Source organism: Patella vulgata, chromosome 6 (genome assembly GCF_932274485.2).
Source record: "Patella vulgata chromosome 6, xgPatVulg1.2, whole genome shotgun sequence".
In the NCBI taxonomy this organism is placed as follows: domain Eukaryota; kingdom Metazoa; phylum Mollusca; class Gastropoda; family Patellidae; genus Patella; species Patella vulgata.
Window position 1 is genome coordinate 11,581,369 of NC_065884.2, and position 14,309 is coordinate 11,595,677.

A 14,309-nucleotide genomic window follows, 5' to 3' on the forward strand; every position below is an offset into this window, starting at 1 on the left:
CATTTCCTCAGTCAATACAGATTTAATGAAAATAAATTGTAAACTAAATTAGAAATTGAATACCAACGAAATAGAAATTGAAAACCAACGAAATTGTAAATAGAAATTGAATACCAACGAAATAAAATCAAAATAAACATGGTGATTACCTGGATTAAATCTCTTCAAGGTAATAGGCAACTGATGTAACTCATTATTTGATGAAGAGGATTCTTATGACAACATTACCTGACTAAAACTATTATCTCGAATCTTGTAACCCCTGCCTGTGGTATCAATACAAACAAATTGTTCACTGTGCATTTACTCGTCTAAAAACCTTAATATTATTTAAAGATGCAATATGCCATGATTATATATGATGCCTGGATTGACGTCAGTTCTTGTATTGGATGTTAACCCATAATATGGTGTGGGTGGTCCAACCCATAAATATCTTAGTCAACAGATGATCTAGAGAGCTGACATTATAGTTAAAGATGCAATATGCCATAATAATAAATGAAGCATTGATTGTCGTCAGTCCTTGTATTGAAAGTTAAGCGATAATATGGAGTAGGTGGTCCAATCAAATAAACATCTTAGTCATCCGATGGTCTAGAGTCATGTGAATAACTAAATAATAATTTATATAACATTTGAAGCCAGACAAAAACCCACAACAGGCAGCCTTAGCTCTTATATAATGCATTTTAACACTAGTACATCAGAATATTTAACTCTCAAGTTAATAATTCACTTGCGACCCCCCCTTTTGTCACATACAAGTGTGGCATCAAAGGCCATGCAACTTGACAGACCTTATGATCTAAAGACATGTTAGACCATTCGGCCACCAAAAACCCATAAAAAAGACCTACAATTAACTCTCATTTGACTAACATATGGTTCAACATTAATAAATCGCTTGCAACCCTACCCCTTGTCACATACAAGTGTTGCATCAAAGGCCACACTACTTGACAGACCTTATGATATAAGGACATGTTAGACCATTCAGCCACCAAAACCCCATAACAAAAGACCTGCAACTAGCAGATTCAGCTCTCAGGTAATGCACCTTTAAAGGTAACACTGTTGGATGAAGTTCTGTGTAATTTACAAAACTAAAAGTAACCAATTTCTTCTTAATTAATCATCAGTACGTCGTCAGGTAAATCTTTACCTAGTTAAAGTTCTTACAGGTTGATCTACTGTAGGTATGATGACACCTGTCGCGTTAGTAAATAAAAACAGGTTCAGGTAATTTACCCGAATCATCATTCAATAAAAACATGTGATTAGACAACCTCATACCCCTCCTGATAATATAAACAGATGTTATTATATAAAGATGTTATTATTATTATTACGACCAATTAGTATGTTGTTATAAAAACATACTATTTCATACCACAAACAATTCGAGAGAAGTAAGATTTAACTGCACTTGACACAAACTAGGTTATTTCAGAATTAACACATACATGTAGTGCAATTTCATTTCAATAATAATTTGAGCGTAGACACCTTTTGCAGTGGGAGAAAACTCACTGGGTTGGACAGGCCACCCTACGGGCTTTGTCAGTTACAAGCTTCAAGCTTGGGATGGAAACTATGCCACTTGACTGATCAGTCCTCGTGTTTACATATAATGTCCGCCCGTAATTCTGTGATAATCTTTAACTTTCATGATCAGGTCTGAAATACAAGAGATAAAAGAGAATTTTGTCTTGACAGTGGTTCTCTGTACCTTCTCCTTCACCATTCCAACCAAAGCGAAGTGTATTACAACCTCAGCAGTAGCAATATATTCACAATAGTTTATTAAATGCACTAAACTTCACAGATTCTGTATGGAAGACTCTTAGATAGAAATTTATAATCTTTATGCAGCTAGTGGCCCCGCAAAGTATCTGAGGAGGCGTAACAGATTCTGTATGGAAGACTTTTCGATAGAAACCTTTATACAGGTAGTGGCCCTGAGAAATATCTGACGGGGTGTGACAGATTCTGTAGGGAAGACTCTAAGAAAGAAACCATTGTACAGCTAGTGGCCCAAGTCTGATTTCCACTTGTGATGGATAGTACCTGCAGGAATGACAAATAAGCTGTTGCCTTATTGTTCTGATAGTACAAAATAAACCTTGATCTACTGGTGTACTCATTGGCTTGCATAAGTAAAAGTTAAAGATAAAGGTGGAATCGTGCTGGCATAACACACGTGACATAACCATAGAAATGTTGCCTTGTCATTCGAATCTGATGAAAACTGAAGTCCACTTTAAGTACACATTAACAAGCACAAAAAAAATGTCCAAAGTATTGTGTTGACAAGATATTAAAAATCCATATTTCAGCTGTTCGTTCGTGGGACTTGACATACCGCTAGTCCTTGAAGAAATTGTCAGCCCAGTGTATTCACATGTGGTTATCCAGTCTATGACCTTGAGCTGATTACAGGTATTATTACTATCAGTATTGTTAACATATCTCCTGTCTTAGATTATACTGTGATAATAACGATCTGTTCATGTTAATAATCTATAATTTACAGGATTCTCAACATATATCGCCTGTTTTCATGGCAGAGTTAAGTCCAACAACATACATGTAATAACATTACAAAACTAGTAATAAGAGAGATAGAGAGAAATGGGGTTTAACGTCCAGTCGACACAAACTAGGTCATTTCGGGACTAACATATGGTTTAATTTTATTTCAATAATTCGCTTGCGCGCAGGGGTCTTTAGCAGTGGGAGCAAACCGGAGGACCCGGAGAAAACCCACAAGGTTGGACAAGCGACCCTATTCCTTGTCACGTACAACCGGGGATTCGAAACCACGCCAGTTGACTCAATGACAGACTTCATGATACAGCGAGCGCACGCTAACCATTCAGCCATCCAATCCCCCAACTAGTAATAAAATAATCTAGGTGAAGACCTTGCTGAAGATATCAGCTGTCTGGACACCAGGTCTAACGTACAATGTACGTAATATAAACTCCACCAAAACTAAAACCTTGGTGAAATTTTACCAGGATTTCAGGATAGAACCTCGCAATGTGAGTATGATCAGTCTGAAGACTTAAAAAAAGAACGAAACTAGTTACTTGGATAACAGGTCGCGCATTGCACATTTTATCTATAAAGCTAGAGAAATTATAAACATGTCACTAATATTATTAACGCTACAAAACAATATACCCGTCTTATATCATTATTATTAACATCACAAAAATAATATACCCATTAATATATTATTAACACTACAAAATAGTAAAGCCATCATTATATTATTAACACTACAAAATAATATAGTCATCATTATATTATTATTATTAACGCAAAAAATAATTATACCCAACATTATATCATTATTAACACTAGAAAACAATATACCCATCATATATTATTAACACACAAATTAATCACAGATCACAGTCAATACTAACTATTATATTTATAGACCTATTGGTTTCAGGACGTCATAAATAATTCAAGATGACAGTTCAAGATGGCAGAGTATGAGCCGTGTGAATATTCAAAATATAAACTTGAATTTGACACACGATTTAGTTTTGGGTTTTTGAAACAAAGACAAATAAATATGTTACCATAAGCTACCATAAGCAATTTTTCTTTCTTTCTAAAATAGAATGGTTTGAAATCTTTGGGTTTCAACAATAAATCTTTTCAGTCATTAGGGGACTGCAGCCCTGGGCCCTCCATCAGTTTTTGGATCTCTAGGAAACAAGTGAAATGTTATATCATTTGTGAATACTCTAAATTATCTACTTTAAAAGGATTCAATTAATACTACAGTAAATACTATGATAAAAAGAAACACCGGGGTCTATAACGGCAGACCTTCTAATCTAAGGATTAACCCAGTCAGCACCCTAACCCTGCACCCTCTCCTCAAGACATGCTCATAACCAAGATAAACCACATATTGTTTTTCTATTTATTCAAGTGGCATAAACACATAGAGAGAGAATTGAAATCAATATTTCACCCAAAAACACAATAGCCTTTCCTACAATAAGTTTCATAAGTCAATGTATTGTATAATCAATATTTAAAGCGCTTGATATAAGACAACTTATCTCAACAAAATGTCATTCAGTTCAATATTGACCACAAAATGACCTGCCTACATGAAAAGACATTCTGTCTATATATATATATATATATATATATATATATATATATATATATATATATATATATATATAAAAATAATCCTTCAAAATAATGAGAGAGAGAGAGAGAGAGAGGTCACAGATTCTGGATGAACTGTCTCAGCCAACACCATGATCCAACCCCTTAGCGAGAAATTGTGGTTCCCCTGGACAAGTAAGCAATAGGGTTGCCTAAACTCAAAGCAATCAGTATACATATTTTACAAGATCTGTAAATATTGCCGTCGCTGCTTTGTCCCTTTAAATTATGTATAAAACAATCAATAAGTGGCTAGATGACCAGTAACATACATTGATCTGTATCACAAGGTAAATATATGTCTATTGTTAAACAAGAAGACAAATATTGATATACAGCAAAAAGCTAAACAGTCTTAGGGTATTTTGCGTCACTATGAGCAGGAGGGAGTTGGGTGGACGAGAGGTTTAACACATGTGCATTAGATCATGGGGTTGGTCATTGGTGTGGTTGCGATTACCGGTTTGTACACTGTATGCGACAGGCCCACTGTCTAACCTCGTGGGTTTTCTCTACCCTGATAAAGACCCCTATGCGTAAGCAAACTAACAAAAACAAGCCAACAGTGAGGCTGATGTCCCCCGCCGAAATAGGAAAATAATTAGAGGACACATATAAATTTATCACAAATTATCTTTTACAAAGTATTGAACAATCAAACAGTATATCTTTACTTATAGTCTAAGCATACAATGTTTTTGATGGAATAATTATAGCATATTAAGGGGAAAACATGCTCTATGACTACAGATCTAGAGTACATTTACTCAATTCGAAGATCAACCAATCAAATTGTTTATCTCTGCTTACCATAAGCGGAACGGACAGACAGACAAACAGACAGACGGACGAACCCATTTTAATAGTTCCCTGCTTTCTTCGAAAGGCGGGGGACAATCAAAGTAGGAGAGTTATTGTTTTCCAAAGTCTCGACCAATCAAATTGCGTATCGCTCTGCTTACCCTGAGCAGAAAATGCTCATTATCAAACTTAGTCAAGGTATTACTGTAATGAAACTATACACCAAGTTTCATCAATCTCACTTAATTAGAACTAAAGTTATTGTGTCCCAAAGCATCAACCAATCAAATTGCTTATCTCTGCTTTACTGTAATGAAACTATACACCAAGTTTCATCAATCTCACTTAATTAGAACTAAAGTTATCGTGTCCCAAAGCATCAACCAATCAAATTGCTTATCTCTGCTTACCCTAAGCGGAAAATGCTCATCTTCGAACTCCATCAAGGCATTGACCTAATAAACACATACACCAAGTTTGAACATTCTAGCTCAATTAGGAAGAGAGTTATTGTGTCCCAAAAAGTGTGACGGACAGACAGACGGACAGACAGACGGACGGAAAGACGGACGAACCCATTTTAATAGTCCCCTGCTTTCTTCGAAAGGCGGGGGACAAAAAAATTCAACCATGTGTTAGTCCCGAAATCACTAGTTTGTATTGATTGGACGTTAAACCCCATTTCTCTCTGTCGCGCGTCATCGTCACTATAAGATGAATAGTAGACAAAATAAGCTGAGCAATGGTTCTCCAGGGATCACTAGGGATCAATCAGTTTAAATAAGGCCATTTTTATTATAACAATTAATTAATTGTCTATACAGTATTCAACAGGAAGTAGACATACAATAATGCAAGTAATATACTTAGAAACAGGAAGTATTGTACGACAATTCAAATTATTGCATTGGAGAAGATTTGATCTTCAATTGGCTTAATTGTATAGAAAGACTCCATAATGCAAATTGTTTAATGCATAACAAGAGTAATTTTCTATATTTTGTGTTACTTGAGATTAAAGATTGTGCTGTGCTGATTCCTTCATAGTATTAGATCCACAATCCTAGCACAAACAAATATTAAAGTAAAGATTTGTCATTTGCATCTTTCACTAAAATAATCCACGTTTTATATGTACTAGCAGATCCACTTATTTAACATTTAATTCAGAAAACAAAAGCAATATACCAATACTATAGACGATCTCCCAATTTAAAAAAAGGTCTATCATTACTTTCCGGCCACAACAAAATCTCAACAGGTTTATTACATAGCGAGAAGCACTGATTAATGAAATTTAAATTCAACATATCTTTGTAAATACTAAACAGAAATGAATCATTTTTGGACCAACATTCTTATTGGAGATTGTAGTTTGCAAGCCGATTACTATTGCACTAGGTCCCGTGTACACATTGGCGTGCACATAAAAGATCCCTTTACAGTTAGAATTGGATATAAGAGTAAGCCGTAGTGCCGCTGTCTGGGAAAAATTTTCCTCATAGCATATGGTATGGTGTATGCCCGTCTTCATTAGCCCATTTCGGAGCAAAACAGTAGGACTTTAAACCCCATTTCATTTCATTTCATTTCACCTATTGCACTAAAAAGGATGTAATGAGACATCAGGCCTTAATAAGTTAATGGTGCTTAATCCTCATTGACACTTTTATTTCTATAGTTATATTTACCTAGAGGCTTGAGGGAATAATTTTACCAAGGTAGTGGCGTACACAGCCACTATTCTTCAAATTTCAACTGCCAAGGGATCTTTTATGTACACAGACCTTGTTTTTTTTCCTTTCACTTGACTTGAACACCTCATACCACTTAAATTAAGGGGGTACTTATACGCTTGGACATGAACTGCAAAGTTTATCGTTAAAACTTTATATATGTTAAATGAACTGAAATAGATATTAATGATAAGCTATCTTGTCATGCCAGTGTAGGGTCCGTCAATCAAAAATACTGATTAAACATGGCCCATCTGATAGCGGAGCGTTACATCATTAATAATCAAGGTTAAAAATTCTGATAAAGAATAGATAGACTGGTCTTTTTACCGGTAGATAACAACTGATTGAATAATATCTTTTTTTTCTTTTTATAACTGATCTCATGAGCTCTATAGCCAGTTTTCAAGTGTACAAGTTTCTATGCCCAAATGTGCATAGCCCATTTTGTTCTTCAATGATAAGAATTGAAATACTGTCCTACTGTTCTGCTCGGACTGGGTTAATGAAGAAGGCACATGCCATATAGTGTGTTATGAGGGAAATTTTGCCCAGATAGTGGCTCTTTGGCCTACTCTTCTATCGAATTCCAACTGCCAAGGATTCTTTTACGTGCATGCCACTGTGTACACAGGACCACAGTTTTCTGTACCATCCGAACGACTATGCTTTGTCCCTTGCCAGTACCTCTCTCCTGCACGACTGACAAGTTGTGAAGTACCAGTATACTAAAATATGTACATTGTAACAATAATATATGAAATAGATCTCCTACAATTAAATTAGATTGATTCTGAAAAAAAAAAAAAATGATGTGCCATTTGAAAAACAAAAAAATGAAAATCAATACCACGATAATAAAAGGTAATCATTCTACGAATATAAAAAGGACAATTTAATTTTCCATTACCTTGCAAAAATATTGCCCATATGGTTACACAATAGAACAATGAGTTTGACGACGTCGGGCGTGCATACCTGAAGTTGGTTCTATGACGGCTAGTGTCAAGTGTACTAATGACAACCATAACAAAACCTAGTTGTTATATTTAACAGTATATTCTTGTAGTATTATACTGACTACCATTGTATAGCGAAGATTGGATACAGCTGTTACTTAAACTTCTATTCTAATACTTGTATACTAATACTTATTAAATAGTCAAGGTTATGGTGGTTTGTGTACCCTAGAGAAAGACCAGTTTGCCGAGAAAGAGGGAGAGTGGGGGGGGGGGAAAATAACCACCCAAAGAGAGAGAGAGAGAGAGGGGGGGGGGCTATATGGTGCAATTTTATACAAGGTTATGGTGGTTTGTGTACCCTAGAGAAGGACGAGTTTGCAGAGATAGAGCGAGTGGGTGTGGGGGGACACTCACCCAGAGCGAGAGAGAGAGAAGGGGGGGGGGCTATATAGTGCAATTTTATACAAGGTTATGGTGGTTTGTTTACCCTAGAGAAAGATGAGTTTGCAGAGAAAGAGCGAGTGGGTGTGGAGGGACACTCACCCAGAGTGCGAGAGAGAGAGAGAGAGAGAGAGAGAGAGGGGGGGGCTATATAGTGCAATTTTATTCAAGGTTATGGTGGTTTGTGTACCCTAGAGAAAGACGAGTTTGCAGAGAAAGAGCGAGAGTGTGTGTGTGTGGGGGGGGGGGGGGGGAGAAAGAGAGGGGGGGACTGGCAACTCAACTCTACTCCTTGTCACATACAAGTTTGAAGTCAAAACCACACCAGTTAATGCAATGCAAAATTCAAATTTCTGGGAATCTGAAAATGCACAAAAAAGAATCCAAAAATGGATCCATGTGTCTGTAATCGTATAGTATTCAAATTATGGCTTGAATATTCAAAAAGTAAAATCCGAATGTGATATGATGGGTGAAAGTACATTGTATATTATGTACAATTAAAAGCTGTCCAGTCGAACATGTCAATCAGTAACAGCTGCTCAGACCACTATCTTTTATGACAGTGATATTTGACATTTCCAACAGTGAAAATTATCTATCTAAAATATAGTTATCCAGTGTCATATTTGAAACAAATAAATATCATCCAGTTTCAAATCTCAGAGAACATGAAATGAAAGATGATGGTTTTAAATTGTTCACTATGAGACTAACATCTGACAGTTTAGAATTGTATGTACATGTATACTCTGATGGAGTTAAAGAGTCCTAATTCTATACATAAATAATAGTTATATACACGAGTTGAGTTACTAAACAGAAAAAGTTGAAAAAGATCAAATTTAATTTTGTAAGAGGCCTGCATCTTTACAGACCCGTGACTTTACAGCGCAATGTACGCTTGCGACTGGCCCAACGAATATATTCATTTGATTTGCTATTAGTTGTTTATTTCTTACAGCCTGTGTAGTTAATGTTGTGTCCGCAGGTTTGTCTTGTGTTTTTTGTGTGTATTGTGGTCCTCCTGCACTTGCTATTTAATTGACGTCTTCAAGTATGATTAAATATGCAGAACAAAAAACACAAGTAAGTAGAGATATAATTACTTCTTGTAAAACTTACAGGTAACATTTTCAGAAAAGTAGTTATATCTATATCTTTGCAGGTAACATTTCCAGAGAAGCAATTATATCCATACAGGTAACTTTTCCAGAGAAGTAATTATATCCATACATCTACATATACCTTGTGTCTTTTTTTCAAATTTTTCATAATATCCAGACACTCAAATCAAACTATCTTTTTGTAAAAAGATAAAGTAACCCTCAAGAATAAGAACGATCCATTGACATCAAAGTGTAAGCAAAATCAAAACAATTTACCTTGTTCTACTAAAATTACAAACTCCACTTAAGATTGTTCTGCGTTCTACTTAGATTGCGATGTACAAAAGAAAATTACATAAAACTTGCATGGAATACCAAGTAGACAGAAGAGGTTACTGATAAGAATGTTGGTTCTAAGAAAACTCTACAAACCAGGATCCTATGTTTTTATGTTCTTATCAAATACACTTCAGATTACTTGGTTTCCGTGACCACCGTCATATGCGTTATCATATGCAGTCATAAACTGCAGTGATATACCTAAAACTATTTTGATTGGTCAATAATTATAAAGCGATTTCTGCGTGTCACAGTTACATAGAAGGGACCTCAATATTTTGTCCCAGCCAAGGTGCTATTAGCCATGGATACGGTCACTATGGAGATTTATCAAGATATAGAATTCTTTAGAACAAATTTAACTTCACTGCATTACATTTCCTGATACTTTATGAATTCTCACAACATTATATCCTTGTCTAAAAACCAGAAAATCTTGAAACAGGCCTTACATTTAACAATCTGTTTTCAAAGAAATCCTTTCTTCTGAACTGATCAAAAGTAGATCAAATACATAGAACCAATAATGTGTAAGCTATACAGTTGAAAACAAACCGCAATTAATGCAAATAGCTATCATGAATTACTGAGGGTGTCAAGTCACGGCAAGATCACACCACAAAATGACCGTTTAATTGTTATTTTGTGAAGATAGCTTACAACAATTACTTGACTGTGAATATTTTTATCTTGACGAACCTTGCGGGTTTTATCCACCTGTTACAAACATCATGTGATACTTTCAGACAGATAAATTAAATAAAATGAAGTTTAAAGTCCGACTTTCTGTATCAAACACGCTAATGAAGACAGGCATTGTGCCTTATAAGGCAAACTGTGCCTGGACAGCAGACTTTCTGCCTAGTGCATCAAACTCCAAATGCCAAGGGTTCTTTTATGTGCACGCCGATAAGGTTCCCTTCTAAGAAATAAAAGAGGAAGAGTTTGATCCCAGTGTTGGCAGAGAAAGTTTGTCATGATTGTCAGTGATGCAAGACAGAGGGCCTGGCAAGGGACAAGGTATAGTCATTTGGATGGGACAAAAAAAAAACAAAAACAAGGTCCTGTGTACATGTAAAAGAACCCTTGGCAGTTGGAATTCTATATAAAAGAGTAGGTCTGAGCACAATGTATGGGATATGCCTGTCTTCATTGGCCCAGTCAGAGCAGATCAGTAGGACATTACACTCCCATTTCATTACTGAGAAATTCTTAACATTGTCTGAGACAGTTGGTTTATTTTCAGACTTAATTGCTAATAAGGTTCACATGTGGTTGCCAATAAGGTTCAACTACTACACACTGTCACATGTAGTTGGGTGATTTGACACATGATCAACCACTGCATTAAGTCTCTTAATCATCAACAAACCTTCCCTATAGATAAAATTATTACTCTTATTAACTGACAATGCAACAATTTTACATACTGGTATTATATATTTTTTCAGGTTTTTTTAAACTTTAAATGTTCTGCACTAAATAACTTTGTGATGGAATTTATTATATTATTATTAACACAATATCTCATTCATTTGAGACTGTAACAATTTTTACATATCATATATTTGTGCAATTTTTTTTACAAACTTCATATTATAGCATACTAACTTTGTAATGGATTTTAATATTTCATCAACAAAATACTTCATTCATTTTGAGACAAACGAGGGGTTGAAATGTTTGTAAAACCTTATTTGTCTCAGGTGACAAGTAGAATTATTTTTTACTTGTCACTTGGTCATTTCAAGTTGTCACCACTGATTTTCGTTTTTAATAATAATAAAAAAAAAAATTAATAATAAATAAACTTATTGTATTTCAATTTCATTTGTAAGAGATGCTTACAATCAAGACTCTGTGATTAACTTTAGCACATTTTGGCAAAAGTAATGAAACAAATGACAACCGTTTTCTCACTCACCGTTTTCTCACTCGTTATTTCGACCCCTGGACAAACAGGCGTTTTGCCAGGACAGTGGTAGGTCTGCCTACATTAATTTTGTTTATTTAAAACTGTCAAGGGCTGTTTTACTTACATGCTAATTTATACCTAAGTTGACATCGACTAGCCAAAGGTTTTACTTACTGAAAGTTATTGTTAACGCTTGCAGGTGCTACCCTTGACCTGTCCCAAAAGGACTAGAAAAGTTTCAAGGTTCTTCAAGGCACATCTAGTCTTGGTCAAAAGTCAAATACCCTTACCACTGAACTGAAATGTGGTTTAATGTCCTACTTTTATGCATCGACTGAGCCAAGGAAAACGGACGTATACCATACAATGCTAGAGGGAAACTTTACCATTACAGCTGGGCCACCCCCTACGCTTGTATGTTAACTGAATTCCAACTGGCAATGGTTCTTATACTACTGAAATAATGCAGTCATCTTCTAATTAGTACATTGGACCTTGTCACGTCAGGGTATTTTTTTACCCAGTTGATGACGTACACAATATATCTGATAATGTTCAATAAGTAGAGATAAAAGTCATTGTTTTGTCCCTTGATAAAGAGTTTATATCACTTGATGGCTCAATTAACGCACATCATAGTCTTTACCTACGTTCATTCATATGTAAGATAAACTCAATGACGTACAATAATTTGAGAAATAAAAAATAGTCTAAAATCTGACAACTTAAAATTAATCTTTTATTTCAAATGTCATAAAGCATAGATAAAATTTTGATGAATTGCAGACCTTGAAAGAGGAAATTCAGTTGCATAGTGGCAAACCATTATGCCCAAATAAGGCATACTATATTTTCTTGTTATGCATATATAGGTGCAATTGGCAGGAGTGCAAGTTTGGGGATTGAAAGTTGTTGTGGTCAAAGCCAAAAGTAGGCCTTATATATGTTTTTACCAGCTATTAAACCACTTCGGTGCAATAATAGGTGATTTACAGAGTAATATTGTTCAGTAGAAAACTTGCACAATGACCTCAAGAAACCAACTTTCATTTAACTGATAAAAACAAATTAAATAAGCAGAAATACATTTTTTTAAAGATGTAAATAAACTGATAAATATAATTTTAAAAACAGAAAGTTGAATACAATGATGACAGCAGAAGAATGTAGCCCCTGTGGTTTTCTTTATAATGGTTATTTAAATAAAGAAAAGATAACGTATGACTTTTTTACTAATAAGATTAAAATCCAGATGATTTAGTTGAAATCCCAGATAATCATTCTTTTCCTGGTGTATTAATGTAACAGAGTACAAAATATGATGTGGTAAAACCACAAACAGTTTATAGTACACGATATTAAAAATATCCAGTTAATAAAAATTGACAATTTGCAGTCTTACAACTGAGGACAGAAGCTTGCTTGAACCCAGGTCCAAGTAATTCCAATACAAGACTGACAATACCGGGTTCAAGGTATTCCAATGGACGCCAACGGCAAGACTGACTATATAAACCGACTATATAAACCGTAAGCTTATCTTATAGCTTTCAGATATCATAAATGGGTAATGATCGAAACAAGTCAGCACCACCTTTTGATGTGCTTCTTTTTAATCTGATTTAATCTGATTTTGTTTTCTTAATTAAATGTTAAATAATGAGTTCAAGTATATTTAATCGTGGATTAACCTGTGACAAATTACATATTTTCAGAAAAATAGAAATAATGCACAGAGGCATTTAATCAAATGTTAAATAATGATTTTTAGCATGGATTAAGATGTAAAAAATTAGATATTGTTCGGAAAAAATACAAATGATAATCAGAGAGAGAGAAATAGGGTTTAACAATCACTTGAGACAAACTAGGTTATTTCAGGACTAACATATGGTTCAATTTTATTTCAATAAATCGCTTCCACATAGGGATCTTATCAGTGGTAGGAAACTGAAGGACCCGAAGAAAACTCATGAGGTTAAACGGGCGATTCTATTCCTTGCCACATAAAAAACGGGGAATCGAAACCGAGGCAATGGATTCAATGACAGACCTTATAATGCAACGATTAGAAACTGTAAAGGTTTTATTGTCCCCCTATAACGGATTATCTGTGTATTATAGGTACATGTACATCCGGTCATGACACAAACTGTTACTAAACATGAGTGTGAACTGTTTGCTTTGGGTATTTATTATCATTAAACACACATAGGTAGGGTGTAACGCTACATCCTGTGGTAGGATTATAATAGACAGGTGAAGTGTGCCAAACATCAGTTATTATAAACATTAATATACTGTCATCACTATGTCTGATCTATATTGGTATATAACAGTCATATTCAAATATTGCAGGACAGAGAGAGAGGGGGGGGGGACTAAAATCTTGGTGAATTTTATTACAATTATCATCCTACAGGTAGGGGTCTTTAGTAGTGGGAGCAAACACAAGATCTCAGAGGCAACCAAAGAAACAGAGGGGAGAGTTATTGTCTATACTAGCAATGCATAGGTCAAAATTCTATGAAATACAATTACTGCTTATTACTGAGTCACATCTCGACAAAGGTATACATACAAGGCACATTACAAAAGTTCTTTAACAGTGTATACAGGGCACCTTACAAAAACTCTTTTAACAGTATATACAGGGCATCTTAAAAAAAACTCTCTATACAGGGCACCTTACAAAAGCTCTCTAACAATATATACAGGGCACCTTACAAAAGCTCTCTAACAATATATACAGGGCACCTTACAAAAGCTCTCTAACGGTATATACAGGGCACCTTACAAA

The 14,309-nt window shown here is 35.0% G+C and overlaps 1 protein-coding gene across 4 annotated transcripts in view; it reads right to left on the reverse strand.

Moving 5' to 3' along the window:
• The window catches only part of LOC126825281 (MOB kinase activator 2), an 82,173-nt gene that overhangs the window by 35,628 nt on the left and 32,236 nt on the right, over nucleotides 1-14,309 (reverse strand). The window lies entirely within an intron of this gene.